Raw genomic sequence first — 18,116 nt, 5'->3', positions numbered from 1 at the left:
TGCCACTCTCACTTTGTCCCAGCTTACCCTTGCCCCTCCCCGTATCCTCAAGTCCATGCTCTAGTAGGTCTGTGTCTTTGTTCCTGTCTTACCCCTAGGTTCTTCATGACATTTTTTTCCCTTAAATTCCATATACATGTGTTAGCATACGGTATTTGTCTTTCTCTTTCTGACTTACTTCACTCTGTATGACAGACTCTAGGTCCATCCACCTCACTACAAATAACTCAGTTTCGTTTCTTTTTATGGCTGAGTAATACTCCATTGTGTATATGTGCCACATCTTCTTTATCCATTCATCTGTTGATGGACACTTAGGTTGCTCATGACTGCAGAGCTCTTGGCCCTCAGTGGGAGCCGGGCAGAGCTAGCTGAACCAACGAGCAAAAAACGTCAACCTCAGCTTCTCTATTTGTCAACTCTGGGAGGCATTGAGCGGTGAAACGCACCCTCCTGCCCCTCCCGCTGCTGCTCCACTGCTGGGGCTGCTCCACTGGCCGGGGGAGGGTTGAACAAACAGCAAGCACCCATCTGCGCTTTGTCAGTGGACCGAGTCTAGAGCTGGGGGTTAATAAAGACGGCTTATGAAACTAGCACTATGCAAATGCTACTCCCCGAGGAGCCATGAAGCGTGATTGGACCTGCACACCAGGAGGTGTGATCCCAACTCTTGAAAACATGCCCCTGGGAGGAGGACCTGCCTGAGGCCGAGTGCCACGTGTACCTGGTGCGCTACCTTTGGGTCTCTGCTGCTCCCACGGCCTCAGCAGTCCCAGGCCCATTCACGCTGCCTGCTCACCAGAACGCAGGTGTGCGCGCAGCCCAGGCTCAGGTGTGCGCGCAGGGCTTGGGGTACCCCGGCCGCCTTCCTCCTCAGGCGCAGAAGTCTCCGCTTTGCCATCGTCCCGCGGACGGGTCAGCTTGTGCAGAGCTCTGTTCAAACCTCTGCCTTCCGACCTTTGAGCACTTTGCTCCGCCATCTTCCTGCTTTTCTGGTTGATCGGGAGAAATCTGATGCGGGTCTGGCTCTCGTTCCGAAGTCTGGGCTACTTTCTCCCAGAGGGAGCTTGCAGGGTGTTCTCTTCTTGTTGCCATTCTGAATTTCACCAGGAGTGGGTATTTTCCCACCACCAGTCCTGCTCCACACTCATGGGCACATTTGATCTGTAAATGTGGGTCTTGCTGCCGCTCGCGGGGAGCTTTCCTTCCATCATTACTTCTTTCTTAAACTCTGCTTTCTCCTCCTCGTGTCCCCGCACTCTCCCGGGAGCTGCTCTCAGATGCTCGTGAAGCTTGAGATCAGATGTCCACATCCCTGAGTCCCTTTGCTCATGCCCATCTCTTACCGTTTTGTCCTGTGTCCGGAGGTTCCTTCTCTGGAGGTTCTTCCAGAACCCCAACCCGATCTCTCGCTGAGCCTGTGTGGTCCTTAACCCAGCCGATAGACTGCTCCTGGTAACGTCAGCCATCTCCAGGGTTCGGAAACCCACCTGTTCTCTCCTGCCTTTCTTCCTTCTTATCACTCAACACACAGGCAGGACCCGCCCAGGGACTCTGCCCATGGGTTGGGGGAGGGAGGCTCAAAGGTCATGGTCACCAGTAACTCTGGTTAACAAGAGAGAGGAGAGACCAGACGAGAACGCCCCCATCCCAAATGGGCCCCCTGATTACTGCCCCCTGACCACTGCCCCCTGACCAGTTCCAGCCTTCGTACTTGGGTTTCTCTGGGCCCCGCCAGGGAGACCCATACTTCCTCACCCCTCTTTCTGAGGTTTACTCTCCTCCCATCTCTCCAGCCTGATGCTGTCCAGTCTGCAGGGGAGCCGACTGGGGTTAGGTGGTCATCCACTCCAGCACACACTTTCTGCTCTTAGCAGCCCGGGGTGGGGAGGCTAGAGCCCCAGAGCCCCGAACAGGGTGCCTTGGCTCTCTTTCCTGCCAAGTGGATTTACCATGTTTTTGTTTCTTTCCCCTGAAGTAAATATTAAGACATTGCTTTTCTCCCTGGCTCAATCAGGGCACCGGGTCCTCTGTCACCAGTCATCTGTCAGGCATGCGTGGTTCACCCGCTCCCTGGCAGCTCTGGGGAAGCTGGGCTGGGGCGGTGCGGGCAGAAGGAAACTTGATGTATTTGTTTGTCTTCTGGGGCCGTGGCCAGGTGTTGGCCTGGCGGCTGCGTCGTTACTCCGTCTCCCGGCCTTTCCAAGCCAGGGGTGAGACATTGGCTCCCTTGCTGGTTTGCGCTCTGCTCTCCGGGCTCCCGGCAGGGTTTGGGGAGCCTCCTGCTGCCCCTTATTGGTGGGACCCGTGCTGCACCTCATCACCTGTTCCCAGGGCCCTGAGTGCGTCTCCTGCACAGGACTGGCGAGGCCCCCAAAGGGCGTGTGACTTGGGCCAGCCTGCCCGGCTTCTCAGCCTCTACAGCACCTGGGCTTGGAAAATGCCTTCGGGACAAGTAGGAAATGCCTTCAGGGCCGTTAGGAAAAGCCCTGTTCCCGCCGTCCTGGAGTCTGCAGTGGGACAACCGGGTCCTCATGGAAAACCACCCAGAGAGACAAGAGGGCGAGGCAGGAATACCTGGCAAGCACCCTGAGAAGAGCCCGCGCTACTCCCCGAGTTCTTATCACCCACCTTACATATGAGGAAACTGAGGCCTAGGGAGGTGAACACCGCGCCCGAGGCGGCAGGCAGGTGGCAGAGCTGCCAGGCCCAGCCCCATCTGTCAGCCTTCAGCTCCATCGGTAGAAAAAAGTCTACGTAACTGACGTCTCATAGAATTATTTATGAGTGCCTGAGACCCACAGAAGGGACAGGGGGCCGCCTGGACTGGGCTTATGGAAATGGCAAACAAATGGTGTAGCTGGAACGCAGCAGGCAGGTGGAGAAGAAGAGGCTGGAGCTGGGCTGGGTCTTCAGAGCCCCGAGTGACACAATCACGTTTGCATCTTAAAAATCACTCAGAGTGCAGAGGGGAGAGTCATCTATAGAGGAGACGCAGGCGTCAGCCAGTACTCAGGACTCTGGGGCGGCCAGACCGGGAAGCCTGCCTCCCATTTCCTCCTGCCTTTCCTCTCTGCCCCTCTCTTCCTTCCAGTGCCCACGTCTACCCACCCTGCTTCCCAGGGGAACAATCAGGTTGTAGAGGAAAGAGAAGGTGGGCCAAAGGTCACCAAACTCTGGTTTAAAACTGACTTTCAACGTGCTGTGTGACCTTCAGGAAGTCACTGGACTTCTCTGAGCCACGGCTCTTTCTTGTCTGAAAATACAAACAATATTCCTGCCACCAGGACATGTGGTGAGGGCCCAACAGGTGATAAATGAGAACAGAGCCTGTGAACAGGAGGCAGGCGGCTGCAGGGAGGCAGCTCATCACGGCCACATTAGCATTCATCAATTCTCCGTCTATATGGATGTCCTGCCCCAGGGAGAGAGGGTGCCCAGCCACCCGCCTCTGACCCCCCATTGGCCACGGGCTCCGAGTTCAGGCCATCAGCCTTCAGATGTTGATTTGATTAATGTACCTTCCGCTCAGCGTCACTTCACCGAGGGGAATGTGGTCTGGAGAGTGATTATAATCAAGGTTGAGGAAAGCTGATGCTATTAATGAAAATCATTACACTCCTAGCAGCTAATCCCAGCAAAGGGAGGGACTGACTGTGTTTGAATTCCTCCTTTGACTGTTCTGCTGTCAATCAGGCACACGTTCAAACGCCTTGTGGGGGAGAGGCCGGCTTCTCATACCCACGCGGGCCCTTCCCGGCATTGCAGGCAGAAGAGGAAGACGCCGGGCCTGCCTGCTTTTCCCGGATGCTCTGTGAACATCCTCTGGGTCTTTCTCCCGCCGGTCTCCTCGTCTGTCTGTCTTTCTTGGAAAGGCTGGTCAAGGTCTCTGACAAAAGCACCTGCCGGATGCTGGGGTCCAGGCCTCCTCGCCAGTGCTGGACAGAACTTCCCAAGACCCACATCAGCCCAGGTCCTTCCCACCCACTGAAAACTCTTCCCTGGCTCCCCGGCGTCCCCGGGGCTAAAACCCACACTCCCGCGCGGGCCTGTCTGATCCGCTCCCCTCCCCCATGCCCCCTCCACTGACCTCTGCCTCCCCCTCCCCAAACTCTATCCCATGTCTGGGCCTCAACCCTCAGCTCGGCACACCCAGACGTCCAGAATCAGCCCTCCGTGCCTTTGTACACGCTGTTCCCTCCGCCCAGACACCTTCCCTCCTTCGTCTCCCTGGTCAACTCCTACTCATCTTTCGACACTCACCTCCTGCCTTGGTCTCCCTGGGAAGCATGTCCCCAGGTGCCCCGCCACCTCCACGGCCATCGGTCTGCTCCTCTGTGCTCCCTGGGCCTCCCGCATCTCCCCCGAGCTACAGCTCGTCTTTTCGACTCATGCTATGTGTCTGTCTCCCCCGAGGGACTCGAGTTCCCCAAGAAAGAGCCCCGTGCACCCCTTCCACAGCCCCAGGGTCTAGCTCGCAGTGGGTGCTCAGTAAGGAGCTGCTGGCTCCTAAGTCTTCACTGGCCAGTGGAGACACATAGACGCACAAGTGCCCAGCAGCCGTCACCTGAGGTCAGGGCGGGAGGAAAACAGTAGAGTCACGGTGGGCCTGGCGTGGGGCCCCTGCAGTCCTGACGTCTCATGGCTGCAGGCAGCTCTGCGCTCAGCCTGTCCCTCACCTCCCCCCCCCCACTGCCCTCCCACCGGGACCACCCAAAGGGCACGAAGGGCAGGTGTCATACGCCTCACCATCTACTCAGGCAGGCTGTTCTTACGGAGGACAGCTTTGCCTTCTAGAAAGTTCCTCCTTAGGTGGAGCCACTCCTGGGGAGCTTGCCCATCATGGTCGTCCTGGCACAGCTGGGCCCCACCTCCCCGGGATGGCCACCTGATGGGAAGGCATACATGGGCACGCAGTTTGCAGCATCGTTCTCTTTCTGAAAGATGCCCGCTGGTGGGGGAGACCCTCTCGCGCTGGGGTAACAGGACCACCCTCCTTCCGCACTCACGGTGGCGAGGGGAGGGCTGCAGGCTTCGCACAGGCCGACGGTTCCCCGCGCAGGGCCTCACGCCTAGCAACTCCCCAGCCTGGGCTTCTCGTGCTCCCCAGTGGAAACTATCCTCCGGGAGGAAGTGGGTTTGACTCTCACCTCTGCCACTTACCGACTAAGTGAACTCCAGGAAGTGTCCACAGCTCTCTGAGCTTCAGGGGATGGTAGTACCATCTGGAGGGCTGTTCACAGCAGGCAGCAAGTGTGTATGGAGACCCAGCTCTGGTCCTGTGCCTTTCTAGGTGGGGATGGGGGGAGGTAAGCACCTAGTGTGTACCAGGCCTCGCCTGGGAAGTTGTCAATGCCCCAAACTGCCATGGGCCCATGGGCATGTGGCCCAGGGCAGGAGCGGACATTAGCTACCCAAGAGGGTGAGCAGCTACAAGGCAGATAACTGCTCTGAGCCCACCAGGGAAGGAAGGAGGCTTCCCTGAGCTGGGATCTAAAGGATGGACAGGACTTAACTAGGAGGAGAGGAGGGGAAGAGGGAGGAAGAGCATTCCAGACAGAAGGAACAGCATGTGCAAAGGCCCTGGGGTGGAAAGGAACCTAAAGTTTATAGGAAGAAAAAAGTTCAGGGCTTCCTTGGTGGCACAGTGGTTGAGAGTCCGCCTTCCAATGCAGGGGACACGGGTTCATGCCCCGGTCCAGGAGGATCCCACGTGCCACGGAGCGGCTGGGCCCGTGAGCCATGGCTGCTGAACCTGCGCTCAGCAACGGGAGAGGCCACGACAGTGAGAGGCCTGCGTACCGCAAAAAAAAAAAGTTCAGAAAACAGAGTGGAGCAGGATGTGAGATGTGGCTGGAGAGGTGGGCAGTGGCCAGTCCCCAGCAAGCCTTACACAGAGCTTTAGCGTGAGGGCGACCACAGGCTCCGGGCAGCTCAGGACAGTCCCATTTACACCCGTGATCCTGACGTTGTTAACGTCTCTCTTTTACATTCAAGAGTAAAGACGGGTTTGGATGATGCATTATAAATCTGTGGGGGATTTGGGTGTTCATCCTAAAGGAAGGCAATGGTCAATCTCATCATGGAGCTGACACAATCAGGCAGGTGTTTCAGGAAGAAGCCCGCTGGCTGTGTGCAGGGGGATTCGGGGGACCAGGGGACCAAGCTGAAAGTGGTGGCGGCTCAGCCTCAGGTGTGGCAAATGGGGTGGAGGGAGGTGATGAGCACACACTCGGCCCCTCCCGCTTGGATCCCCAGGCCCGCCCCCCTTACGCATGCACCTACGTGTGCATGCACACGCCACACACGTGCTGGGCGCATATGCACCTACCCTTGGACTCATCAGGGCGTGTTCCTTACTGGCGAGCAGGTGGTCTGCACCCCCTCGGTTGCCTGTGGCTTGTCTTCCACATTTCTCCCCGGGATGGACTCTCCGTGTGGACCAGCTGAGTGGCACTGGCTGGAGATGTCCCCTTCACTGAGTGACTGAGACTTAGCTTGGATCAAACTCAATGCCACCCATGCACGCAGGGCCAGGGTCCCCGTCCCCACTCACCCCTGCCCCCCAAGGCAGAGGGCAGGTGGGCCGCCGGGGAGGTGAGGTCAGTGCCAGGAGCCGCCCACACCAGCGAAGCTCAGTGACCCCTGGGCCAAGCAGCCCATCCGCCTGCACCAAGATTACGACGTCTGCATGGACCGTAGTGCGCTCTGCCTGGGTGCAGCCCTGCGCAGGTCACAGGACAGTTGCAAGGTCATACAGCCTTCAGCTGAGCTGGAACAGGGGCCCAGCCTGGGGAAGCCCTGCCCTGACCTCCTCCAGATCCACTTCCCTCCCAGGCCAGCCGAGGTCCTCTCCCCAGGGGAGGGGAGGCGGGAGTCAGCACCCAGGAATCACTACATAAGTTGTTACCTGCCGGCCAAGACTCCAGACAAATGAGGGTGTCTCCCAGCGGCCCTGACGACAGCGGGCGCCACAGGTATAATACACACACATACGTGCACACGCTCACAGGCGCTCCTGGGGCGTCTGCCGGGAGCCCTGCTCTGCCGCGTTCCCGCTGCTCTCCAGGGTCTGAGCCCAGGGACGGAGGAGCCGTGAGAAACCCCAACGCTGCCAGTGTTCGGGCCTTGACAGGGCGTGTTTGTGCATGTACACGACACGTGCATGTACGCGGGAGCTACGGGGACAGAGGCCACGTGTCTCTTGGCAGATGGGGAAACCAGGGCAGGGACGCGCCTACCTGCTGGTGTACAGGGGTGGCCTGAGCACAGAACTCAGCCTCCCAGCCAGCACTCTGGGATGTCCTGAGGGGCCCTGGCCTGGCAGACAGGGCGCCGTTTTGAGACGTGACTTTGCCACCTGCTGGCTGTGTGACATAAGGAAAGCACCTCTTCTCTCTGGGGAGGATGTCGTGAGGGGATGCCCAGGGGGCTGGAAGATGCGTTCATGTCCCCAGGTGGGGAAGAGGCTCCCTCAGTGGGCAGGTCCTCCCAGTGTTTCGACTTTGGAATAATTATATCTGAAAACTTGGAAAAGAGAGAAAAGCACAGAGAATGAATCTTCCAGAAACAACCAGAGGCGGCTGCTGCAGACGCGAAGGTCCACACATCTGCCATGAAGGGAGCGTGGGCCTGGCGTGCAGGGAGACCTCAGAGCCGACACCTGTGGGTGGGCACCTTCTGCATACAGTGGGGATAAAGCCAGGGCTGGGGGGCTAGCCAAGGGGGGCGTGGACAGAGGGCTCAGGGCCAGCACCTTCTGGGGGCTCTGCCACAAGGCTAGGGGCAAAGGGGGGCAGGGGCAAACACCCCAGGCCCTAGAGCAGAAACACAGGACCGGGACGGGTGGCCAGGGTCACCGCCACTTACAGCTATGGGACTTGGGCTGGTCCCATCGCCTGCTGGTCCCCAGTGCCCTCATCTGAGAAATGGGGTGAGGTTGGGCCCCCCAACAGGCCAGTGCAAGATCCCGAGAGGGAGGGTTAGCTGACGACCGGGAAAGCATGAAGCCTTGTCACGAGACCCCCAGTCGGAAGGCCCATTGTCATGTGGCTCGGAGCAATTCCGGGGCTCCACTGAGATCCAGGAGGTCGACGGACCTTCCCTGAGTGCGGTTCCGACCTCTGACCTCTGCAGCGACCCCAGTAGGCTCAGCTGAGGGCTCCTCCCGGGACGGGGCGACACTGAACAGATATCAACTGCTCCCTGATTTCCCCTCCCCCATCTTCCCCAGCACCTCTCCGTGCAGCATTCCAACCATGAGCGGGTCCTGCAGCCCCACCTTCAAAGCACATCCTGAATGGCCTAAACGGAGACGTGTAAGTCAGGCAGACAATGAATGAGGCACAACGACACCAGGGCACCGCAGCGCTGAGCAGTGGCGGGGTTGGGGGTGGGAAGGGCAGGAGGAGGTTAATAACCGCCGGCGTTTAGCCTGTGCCTGGAACCGAGCCGGACTCTCCCCTCTGCATTATCTCCTTATTTTCTCAGCAACACCTGCAGGCACCTGTTACTTTATACCATTTACAGATGAGGACCCTGGAGTTCAGGGAAGTTAGGTGACCTGCTGGGAACAGGCAGAGCCGGACTCCAGCCCAAGGCTGCCCAATGAGAGCCAGGCACTCAGCCTGGGAGTCGGGCAGACGCCGGCCGGTGGGCGTCTGATGCACGTCGAGGAAGGTCTGGACGCTATCAGGAAGGCAACAGGAGTCACTGGAGACTTTAGGCAGAAGAATGTCAGAGTCGGACTTTTCAAGGTTAATATGCAGGGGGATGGGCGTACCAGGAGGGACCAGATCAATCTGTCGCTGAAAGCCCCGGAAAGGACATCCCTGGAGGTCATCGGAGCTGTTTGGGGTGTGGCCAGGGCTCACCTGTCACCTGCCCCCCGCCCTGGGAGGCACAGTCCCACCTGAGCTAGTCCGGTGGCCGATGGGGGAGGGAGCAGGGCTGCCACCACTAAGGTCCCTAACAATGAGGTGATTATGTCTTGAGCTTTGCTTGAAAAACCTTAATGGATTTTTTCTCCACTCCACAAAGCCGCTCTGTGATGCAGGAATGATGATTGAGATCCCGGAATGATGATTGAGACTAATGCCGCTGAGAGAGCATCCACTCCCCACCTCCAGCCTCCTGGCTGCCTCTCTTGATGGAGGACAGGAAGTTTCCAGTGGTGTGAGGTCCGAGCTGTCCATCCAGGCCCTCAAGTGTGTGACAGTAATCCTAGCCAGTGTCCCTCCGTGCCAGCACTCTGCCCAGGCTCTGCAAACAGGAACAAATGCAGTCCTCACGGCAGCCCTGCAGGATGTTTGCTGCTACCATCATCACATTCTCAGGATGCCTGTGGGCTCATCCTTTGTACCAGCCACCCCTCACTTCTCAGGAAGTGGGAGGGGGGACCCCTGACCCAGGAGCCCCACCCCTGCCTCCAGCGCCGAGGCTCGCACACCTCTGGTGATGGGGTGCTCACCACCATTCTTCACACTCCTCCTTGTGATCCAGCTGCTCTGACCACGTACCACGTGGGTGCAAGATGTCACAGCTCGTGGCCTCTCCCTGTCTTTGTCTCTGCCCTCCTCTCTCAGCAGCATCACTCCCTGCCTGGCCCAGGAGGCCCTGGGGGGAGTGAATGGATGGATAAGGGCCACATGTCTCTTGCACCAGCCGTCCCTGTGCTTTTCCCCCACAAGGGTCATCCTGGGCCCCCGCTTACCAGTCCAAGGGGTTTCAGAGGGAGTAACACGAGGGTGCCACCTGGCAACTGGATTCCTCTGTCCTAGAGCCCTGTCTCCTCTGAGCCTTTGCCCTCCTCCCCACACTCCTTGCCAGGAAGTCACAATGATTAACAACGACCACCACAGCCACGATAATAATAACAGCAGCTAACACATTTGCAGGTGCCAGGCCTTGTTTTCAGCAGTTCACAGATATAAACTCCTGGAATCCTCTCACTATTCTATGCAGAACACACCATATTGATGCCATTTTACTATTGGTGACATTGAGACTCAGAGAGGTTAAGATACTTGCCCGAGACCACACAGCTCCGTAGGTGAGGGGGACTAGGGAGAATTGCTCTCACTCTCTTGGGATCAGGAAGCCACAGGGCCCTTTGGTCCCTGAGGGGGGCCTCTGACTAGGGAGCAGTCCCCCCTCCCCCGGCACTGGCTCTACTCCCGGGGTCTGGAACACACAGATAACTGGCGCTCCTGATGCCAGTTCCTTTCTCTGCAGAGCCGAACACCCCCAACCCCGTGCCTGTCACCAGGCCAGATGTTTACTAGAAAGAGGCTCTACTCAGGGCCTGTGCAATGCTGGGACCCTTTTGATCCCCGAGTATTTACAGAGTTCAGAGGTCCCTTGCTCTATTCCCCGGAGTCCAGCAGCAAATGGGTCCTAGGGGACAGGAGGGCTCAGGGTCCCACGCTGGGCCCTGCCACCAGCCCCAGGCAGGTGACTTGGGCAAGCAGCTTCCAGTGCACAGCCGTGTCAGCCCCGTCGGCCTGAGAGGGCGGGGTCGCTGTTTCCTGCACACTTGCTGTGCGCCAGGCACCAGGAGCAGTCTTTCACCTTCTTGATCAATAGTCCGGTGAGGTGGGTGATATTCCCATTTCACAGAAGAGAAAAGTGAGGCCTGCAGAACAAGAATGGGGTCCGTTCAGCTGTCGTGCTGCTGACCCTAATCCCCGGTGCCGTGGGGGTTCTGGGGTTAAGACCTCCCTCATTCCCAGACCAATAGCCATCCTTTTACTCCCCAGGCTCTCTGGCTGTATTCCTCCCAGGGCCCCGTGTGACCCCGGGGCACAGAAGGAGAGAAAATTGGAGCCAACATTTGGGTCCACTTTCTTCTGGAATTGGCTGGATGAGTACAGAATGCACCCAGTATGCTGAGAATCATTTTTATTTTGCATCTTTGAGCGCTGGCCAAGTTTTCGCTTAAAGAGTACAGAGTCGATTCACTCACCAGCTCTTAACACGCTGCTGTGCCGTTAGCCCCCTGTCTCCCTCCCCCTCCAGGCCACCCCAGAAACAGTGTTATTTGTAAGCAGAGAACATCTGGCCTGCAGAAGCCTCAGGCCTGCCAGGAAGAGGAAGACAGAGACAGGCCCGCCCTGGAGATGCCAGGCACGACATGCCGGGGAGCCCTGCCTTGCCAGGACACAGAACCTCTGTGGCCCACCTGCTCACTCCTGAGGCCTCTTCTCCGGCCCAGGCCACTTTCTGTTACTGGAAGCACAGGTCGTAGCGTCGGATCTATGTTCGCATCACGGCCCTATGTGATTTGGGGCAAGAGGCTTCATTCCTCTGTGCCTCAGTTTACTTTTCTGTAAAATGGGTTAGCAGCACATGCTTCGCCGAGCTGCATTGGGAATTCAGAGAGAGCGGGTGCAGAGTTCAGCACCTGGCAAACGGCAGGTACTCTTTTCATCCTACCCTGACCTGCCCTCACACCTGCCACTTTCTGAGCCCATTTTCTTCAAGGGGTCACACTGACACCCCACCCCCGTGAGGCAGCCCCCTTTCATGCCCTCATATGCCTGCTTGCCTTTGCACACCGTGCTCAGATGTACATTTGTGTCTGGCTTGATAGTGGGTCTGGAATCCAGTTCTGTGAGTTCCAATTTTGTTCTCCTTTCTTGAGACTGTTTTGAACGTTATAGATCCTTTTTGCTGGCGTATACATTTTAGGATCAGCTTATCAATGCCCGCCCCCCACAAACATACCTACGAGCCTGCTGGGATTGGGACTAGGATAGCATTCAGTGCACAGATCAGTTTGGGTTGATTTCAAATCACTACAATATTGAGTCTCCTTATCCATGAATGTGGCTTATCTCTCCACCTTTTTAAGGATCTTATTTGATTTCTCTCAATAATGTTCTGATTTTTCCATGCAGATGTCTTACGTGTCTTTCATTAGATGTGTTCCTGGGTGCTCTGTGCTTTTGATGTTATTGTAAATGATTTCTTAAACTGTCATTTTCTAATTATTTGTGAATGCTATAGAGAAATACAATTGATTTGGGCATATTGACTTTGTATACAGCAACCTTGCTGAATTTATTAGCTCTAATAGATTATCTGTACATTCATTCTTTTGGATTCTCTATCATAAGCGACTATGTCATTAATATATGCTGACAGGGAATGCCGGCCCAGGAGGCTCGCAGCCCTGCCAGTCCCGGTTGTACCCGGTCTGCTTTCCTGCTTCCAAAGCACTGATGTCACTATGTTGCTTTGGTGACCTTCACCAAGGGACAATGAGATTTGTTCTGCCAGATTCCTTGTTATTGCATCCCCTCCTCCACCCCGTTTATTAGGAATGGATTCTCAATTGCTCCGCGAATTTCAGTTTCTGGATGGTAGAGAGACAGGATGCTGTGCGGGTCCGAGCTCGCAGCTGTTGTTGAGTTAGAGGCGGGCCGGGAGCAGGGGCACCTACTGCACCGTCGGGGGGCGGGGGACACCTTTACAGGAACGTCACTGATGGCTTCACCGAAGTGATGAGATCGTGGGCTGTGGGAGATCACTTGGCATTGAGCTGTGACGTTGCCAAAGAACATGATGTTCAAAATACTTTTGAAGAGATAGAGAAAAATTTAGGTCGAGTTAATTTCTTGGTAAATGCAGCTGGAATTAACAGGGATAACCTCTTAGTAAGGACAAACGCCGAAGATATGCTATCTCAGCTTCATACTAACCTCTTGGGCTCCGTGCTGACCTGTAGAGCTGCCGTGAAAACAATGATTAAACAGCAGACAGGGTCCATTGTGAATGTGGGAAGTACTGCGGGTGTAAAGGGCAGTCTGGCCAGTCCGTGTACAGCGCCAGTAAAGGCGGGCTAGCCGCGTTCTCACGCGCTTTTGCTAAAGAGGTAGCAAGAAAGAAAATGAGAGCGAATGTAGTTGCACCAGGTCAGTGGAAACTTCTTTTTCCTTTTAATTTATATGCATCTATGGCTTTTTACAATAATAGTAAGGACTGTTCTTGTGTCTGTAAGTATGTCATCATCATCAGGCACTTCTCAGAGGTGCTGGGACAGGAGCAGGGGACCCGCACTGTTACTCAGTCCTGGAGCAGCGCCGCCCGGGAGGGCGTGATCTCGGTCTGATGGGACTCGGGGGGCCGGGAAGCTGCATCTGTACCAAAACCACAAGAGAAACTTCTCATTTAAAAGTGAGCTGTATTGGGCTTCCCTGGTGGCGCAGTGGTTGGGAGTCCGCCTGCCGATGCAGGGGACACGGGTTCGTGCCCCGGTCCGGGAAGATCCTACATGCCGCGGAGCGGCTGGGCCCGTGAGCCATGGCCGCTGAGCCTGCGCGTCCGGAGCCTGTGCTCCGCAACGGGAGAGGCCACAACAGTCAGAGGCCCGCGTACCGCAAAAAAAGAAAAAAAAAAGAAGGGGAGTTTTAAAAGTCAGTTGTATTTAAGTTAAGACCTCTCATGAGCTGGATGTAAGAATTTCATGTAAGTGGGGTGGGGAGCGCTGGTGGCGCACACCCTGCCGTGGAACGGGTCCGAGTTGTGTCTCTTTGGAGAACTGTTTCCATTTTGTCTTTCTCCTCTTCTTGGGATGTTTCATTGATTTGCTCCTCGCGGGGATACAGTATTTGTTAATTTAGACTTTGTCAGTTTGTCAAAGCAGAACTTTCCGAGTAATGCATCTTTTACCTGATGTATTCCATACGTCTAGATTAAAGAAATACCACATCTTTATATTTAAAATATCTGAATAGCTCTATCATGCAATGTGCTTTTAATAACAGCGTGAACCAGAGGAGATAATCCCACAAGGCTATGTAGATGATGTCATTTGCACACTTCACGCAGTAATCCCCTGCAATAACTGACGTACTGATGACCTCAGAGACACCGCTGGTTCGGTTCCAGGCACCGCAGTAGAGTGCATGTTACAATGAAGCGAGTCAACAAACCTTTTGGTTTCCCAGTGCATAGATAAGCTATGTTTCCACTATACTATAGTCTCTTAAGTGTGCAGTAACACTATATCTATAAAAACAGTGTTCATACCTTAGTTGAAAAATACTTTATTGCTAAAAAATGCTAACCATCATCTGAGCCTTCAGTGGTCAAGTTGTAGCGCTAACATCAAAGATCACTGATTACAGATACCACAGCAAATACAGTAATGATGAAAAAGTTTGAAATATTTTGAGAATTACCAAAATGTGACACAGAGACATGAAATGAGCAAATACTGTTGGAAAAATGCTGCCGATAGACTTGCTTGATCCAGGGTTGCCCAAAACCTTCAACTTGTAAAAAAAACACAGCGTCTGCAAAGCGCAATAAAACGAGGTCTGCCTGTACTGCAGAAAGCCAGTGTTTGTACGGAGAAAGAATGACCAGAGGCCACCTATGTTTGTTTTCAAAATGGAGAAGACGCCTTTCACTGGGTGTCACTGTGCCCCAGGGAGCTACCCCGTATTCACGTGAGAATTTCAGCACAAAGAAGAATTTGAAGGAAAAACGCTATTTCACAAAGACTCAGGAGGAAGAAACATCTTTTGAAAAGTCACTCTGGGAAGTAGTAGGTTGTAACAATGATTTTAGCCGTGGTTGCCTCTTTAGTGAGCAAACGGGGCGCTCTGAGGCCTGCTGTGTGATGGTGCGGGGCGGGAGGGGGGCAGTGGCGGCACATGGTAACAGAAGTGAGGGCACGCAGGCCGGCCCCCGCAGGTGCTAGCCCGTGTGCGGGAGGTATTCCTCCGAGGAACTCAGGCTGCTAAAATCCGACCTGTTTGGGAGCGGCCGACAATGAACGTGGTTAGAGAGGTGGGAATTTAAGGAATCTTCAGGAGTAGAAGTCACGGGGCGGGAGGCGGGGGGTGGGGGGGTTGGGGGGGTGCGCGGGGGGTGGGGCTCGCAGTAGAGCTGGCCGCCTATGGAGAATCCATCGGGAACACTGGTGTTCTTGTGAAGCCTGTAGGAAGACCAAGCCAGCAGGGCGCAGGTCCCCTGGAAGACAAAGCGAAGGTGATGTGGGCTCGGTACCGCGGCAGTCAGAGCCTCCTGAAGAAGGCGAGGGGGGCGTTTCATAAAGTGCACCTGTTCCTTTCACTGTGCTGACTTGGGGCATTCCACACGAGTTGAAAATATTGATGGATTAACTAGGACGCAAAGCCAGTTTAGCCTGGTTGGTCTGTTACAGGTAATTGGAAAATATTGAAACAGAATGATGGGAATTAAAGTTTAGGTTGCTAAAGGCTAAAGAAATTCTCCAACTTGTGCTAAGACTTTTAAAATAAATTCGAATGTACAACTTACAGCTTGGTTTGTTGGTTTTCAAATTAGTTGCCCCAGTTTGTAACCAAGTTTATTCCGTTTGGTAGCCATCTGCACGCATGAACACAAAGTATTCTACAAACAACTGAAGCCCCATTTTAAACTTGGATTTCCACGGTGTGCCGAGTGACCTTCAGGGCAGAAGGGAGAGGGGGTGGAGTGACTGTGGACGCACTCCTTCAAGGCAGAGCTGCAGAACCAGCCTTTGCCTGGACCAGAACAGGTGCAGGATTAGGAGGAAAAACTTCTGCTGAAGCGCAATTCAAAAAGGCTAAATTGCCCCAAAGCTCCAGTTTTAGACACACGTCTCCCTTTCTGATGGGCACATGTTTTGAGCCCCCTGGGAGTAACTGAGACAGCCAGCGAGCACGCAGGCACCAGAAGACAGCACCGTGGGTGCGTGGAGTCCACAGGATGGTGGGAGCAGCTGCGAGCGCTTCAGAGTATGTACGTGAAAACGTATCAGATGCTCCCAAACGTGAAAGGCAAAGTCTCCGGGACTGTCCTGTTGGAATAGGCCAGAACCACTGAGGGTGCGAGTACTAACGACGGTGCTTCTGAGTCAGAAACATACCAGGTAGCGTCCCTAGGTGTACAAAACAGTTAAGCACGTACAAAGTTATTACTGGTCCAGTTAGAAATACAAAATGAAAATTATGGAAGCTGCCTCAAATATCTGGGATGCCACAAACTTACAAGCAGACCTGGGTAAAAAAGTTGACTCTAGTTTTAAGAAAACATTGCAGTTCAAATACAGTCTCAGGTCCCAGTGGTAGCCTCAGAAATCACGTGTCTGGAGAGTAGAACCATTTATATATTTGTACAAATTTGCAGATAACAAAACAAACAAAAAAGTAGAAAAGAAAAGAAATATATATATATGCTGACAGGTTTTTTTCCAAGTCCTTATACTTTTTCTTGTTTTACTGTACTGGCTTAACGTTGAACAGATGTAGTGACGGTGAGTACCCCTGACCTGTTCCTGACCTCAGGGGGTATGTTTTTAATCTCTCATCATTAAGAATGATGTTTGCTGAAGGCACTATAGATGCCTTCTAACAGATTAAAGAAGTTTCCTTCTATTCCTAGATTGCTAAACATTTAAAAAAATCATGAATAGGGCTTGCCTGGTGGCGCAGTGGTTGAGAGTCCGCCTGCCGATGCAGGGGACGCAGGTTCGTGCCCCGGTCCGGGAAGATCCCACATGCCGCGGAGCGGCTGGGCCCGTGAGCCATGGCCGCTGAGCCTGCGCGTCCGGAGCCTGTGCTCCGCAACGGGAGAGGCCACAACAGTGAGAGGGCCACATACCGCAAAAAATAAAAAATCATGAATAGTTGCTGAATTGTGTCAAACGCTATCTCTACGCCTACTGAGATAAACATATGATTATGTATGTATTATATTCTTCTAAAGTGGTGAATTTCACAGATTGACTGTCAAAAGTCAAATCAGTTTTGCATCCCACAGTAAACCCAACTTGATCATCATGTATTGTTCTTTGTCTATATAGCCAGATACTATTTGGCTAATATTTTGTTTAAGATTTTTGCATTTTTAATTTTTGGCCTTTAATGTTTTCCTTTTGTGTTAGTTACATATTGTTGAATAAAAACTTGCACTGAAGAATATTGGTTAAAACACTAATCTTATCTCTACTGGATTCTGCGGGTCAGGAATTCAGATGAGGCATAGCAGGGACAGTTGGTCTCTGCTCTACAATGTCTGGGCCCTCAGCTGGAAGACCTGGAGGCTGGGGACAGGATTCACATAAAATCTCAGTCACTTACAGGCTGACTGTTGACAGGGGACCTTGCTTGCGCTCCCTCACAACATGGTGGCCTGAGGCCAAGAGCAAATGTCCCAAGAGGGAGAGAGGAAGAAAGAGGGAGAGAGAGGCAGTGAGGCATATGCTCTATTCTTTTTTCCTTTGTAGACCTAGCCTGGGACCTCACATAACATCACGTCTGCAGCTCTCCATGGGTCAGGGAGGTTACTAGACTCCTCCCAGGTTCAGAGAGAGTGAGAAGAGGGTCAACCCCCTTGTAAGAAGACAGGGCAAACATATTGGTGTGTCTGCCTTTGGAAAAGACATTCTTCCCCCTTTCTTGTAAAGTTCTTCTCAGTTTTAAGTGTGAAGGCTCTGCTTTGCCTCTAAAGCAAGTAGGAAAAGATTCCCACTTTTTTATTCTGTGTGATTTGTACGTGACTCATGTTATTTCTCCCTTAAATGGTTGGAAGCATTCATCACTGAAGCCATGTGGGCCTGGAGAGTTCCTTGTGAGAAAGTTTTAAATTATAGATCAAATTCTTTAATAGCTATCGGACTATTCAAACTTTTTATTTCTTCTTGGTTAGTTTTGTTTTTCTAGGAGTTTGTCCATCTCAACTGAAATTTTAAATTTACTGCCGAAAAGAGGTGTTCACAGTATCCTTTTTTAATGCTGGAAAGGTCTGTAGAGATGTCAGCTTTTAATTCTTGATACTGGTTTCCATGTTGATGATCTGTCATGCTAGGGATTTATAAATTTTATTATACATTTGAGAAACAAACTTAATACTTGGTGGATTTTCACTATTCCATGTTCATTTTCTATTTTACTATTTAAGATCTCTCTCTCTCTCTTATTTTTCCCTCTTATTTCTTTGAGTTTACTTTGTTTTTGTTGTTTTACTGCTTCTTGAGATGTTTATTTAGACAATTTCTTTTCAGCCCTTTTCCCCCTAAAATATAAGTTTTGAGACTATCAGTTTTTCTCTGAGTTCTGCTGGAGGTTCATCCCTTATTTTGATGATTCACTTTTATTATTGTC

The sequence above is a fragment of the Orcinus orca genome, chromosome 11, assembly GCF_937001465.1.
Source record: "Orcinus orca chromosome 11, mOrcOrc1.1, whole genome shotgun sequence".
NCBI lineage: Eukaryota > Metazoa > Chordata > Mammalia > Artiodactyla > Delphinidae > Orcinus > Orcinus orca.
Note: the sequence above shows the minus strand (reverse complement) of the source record.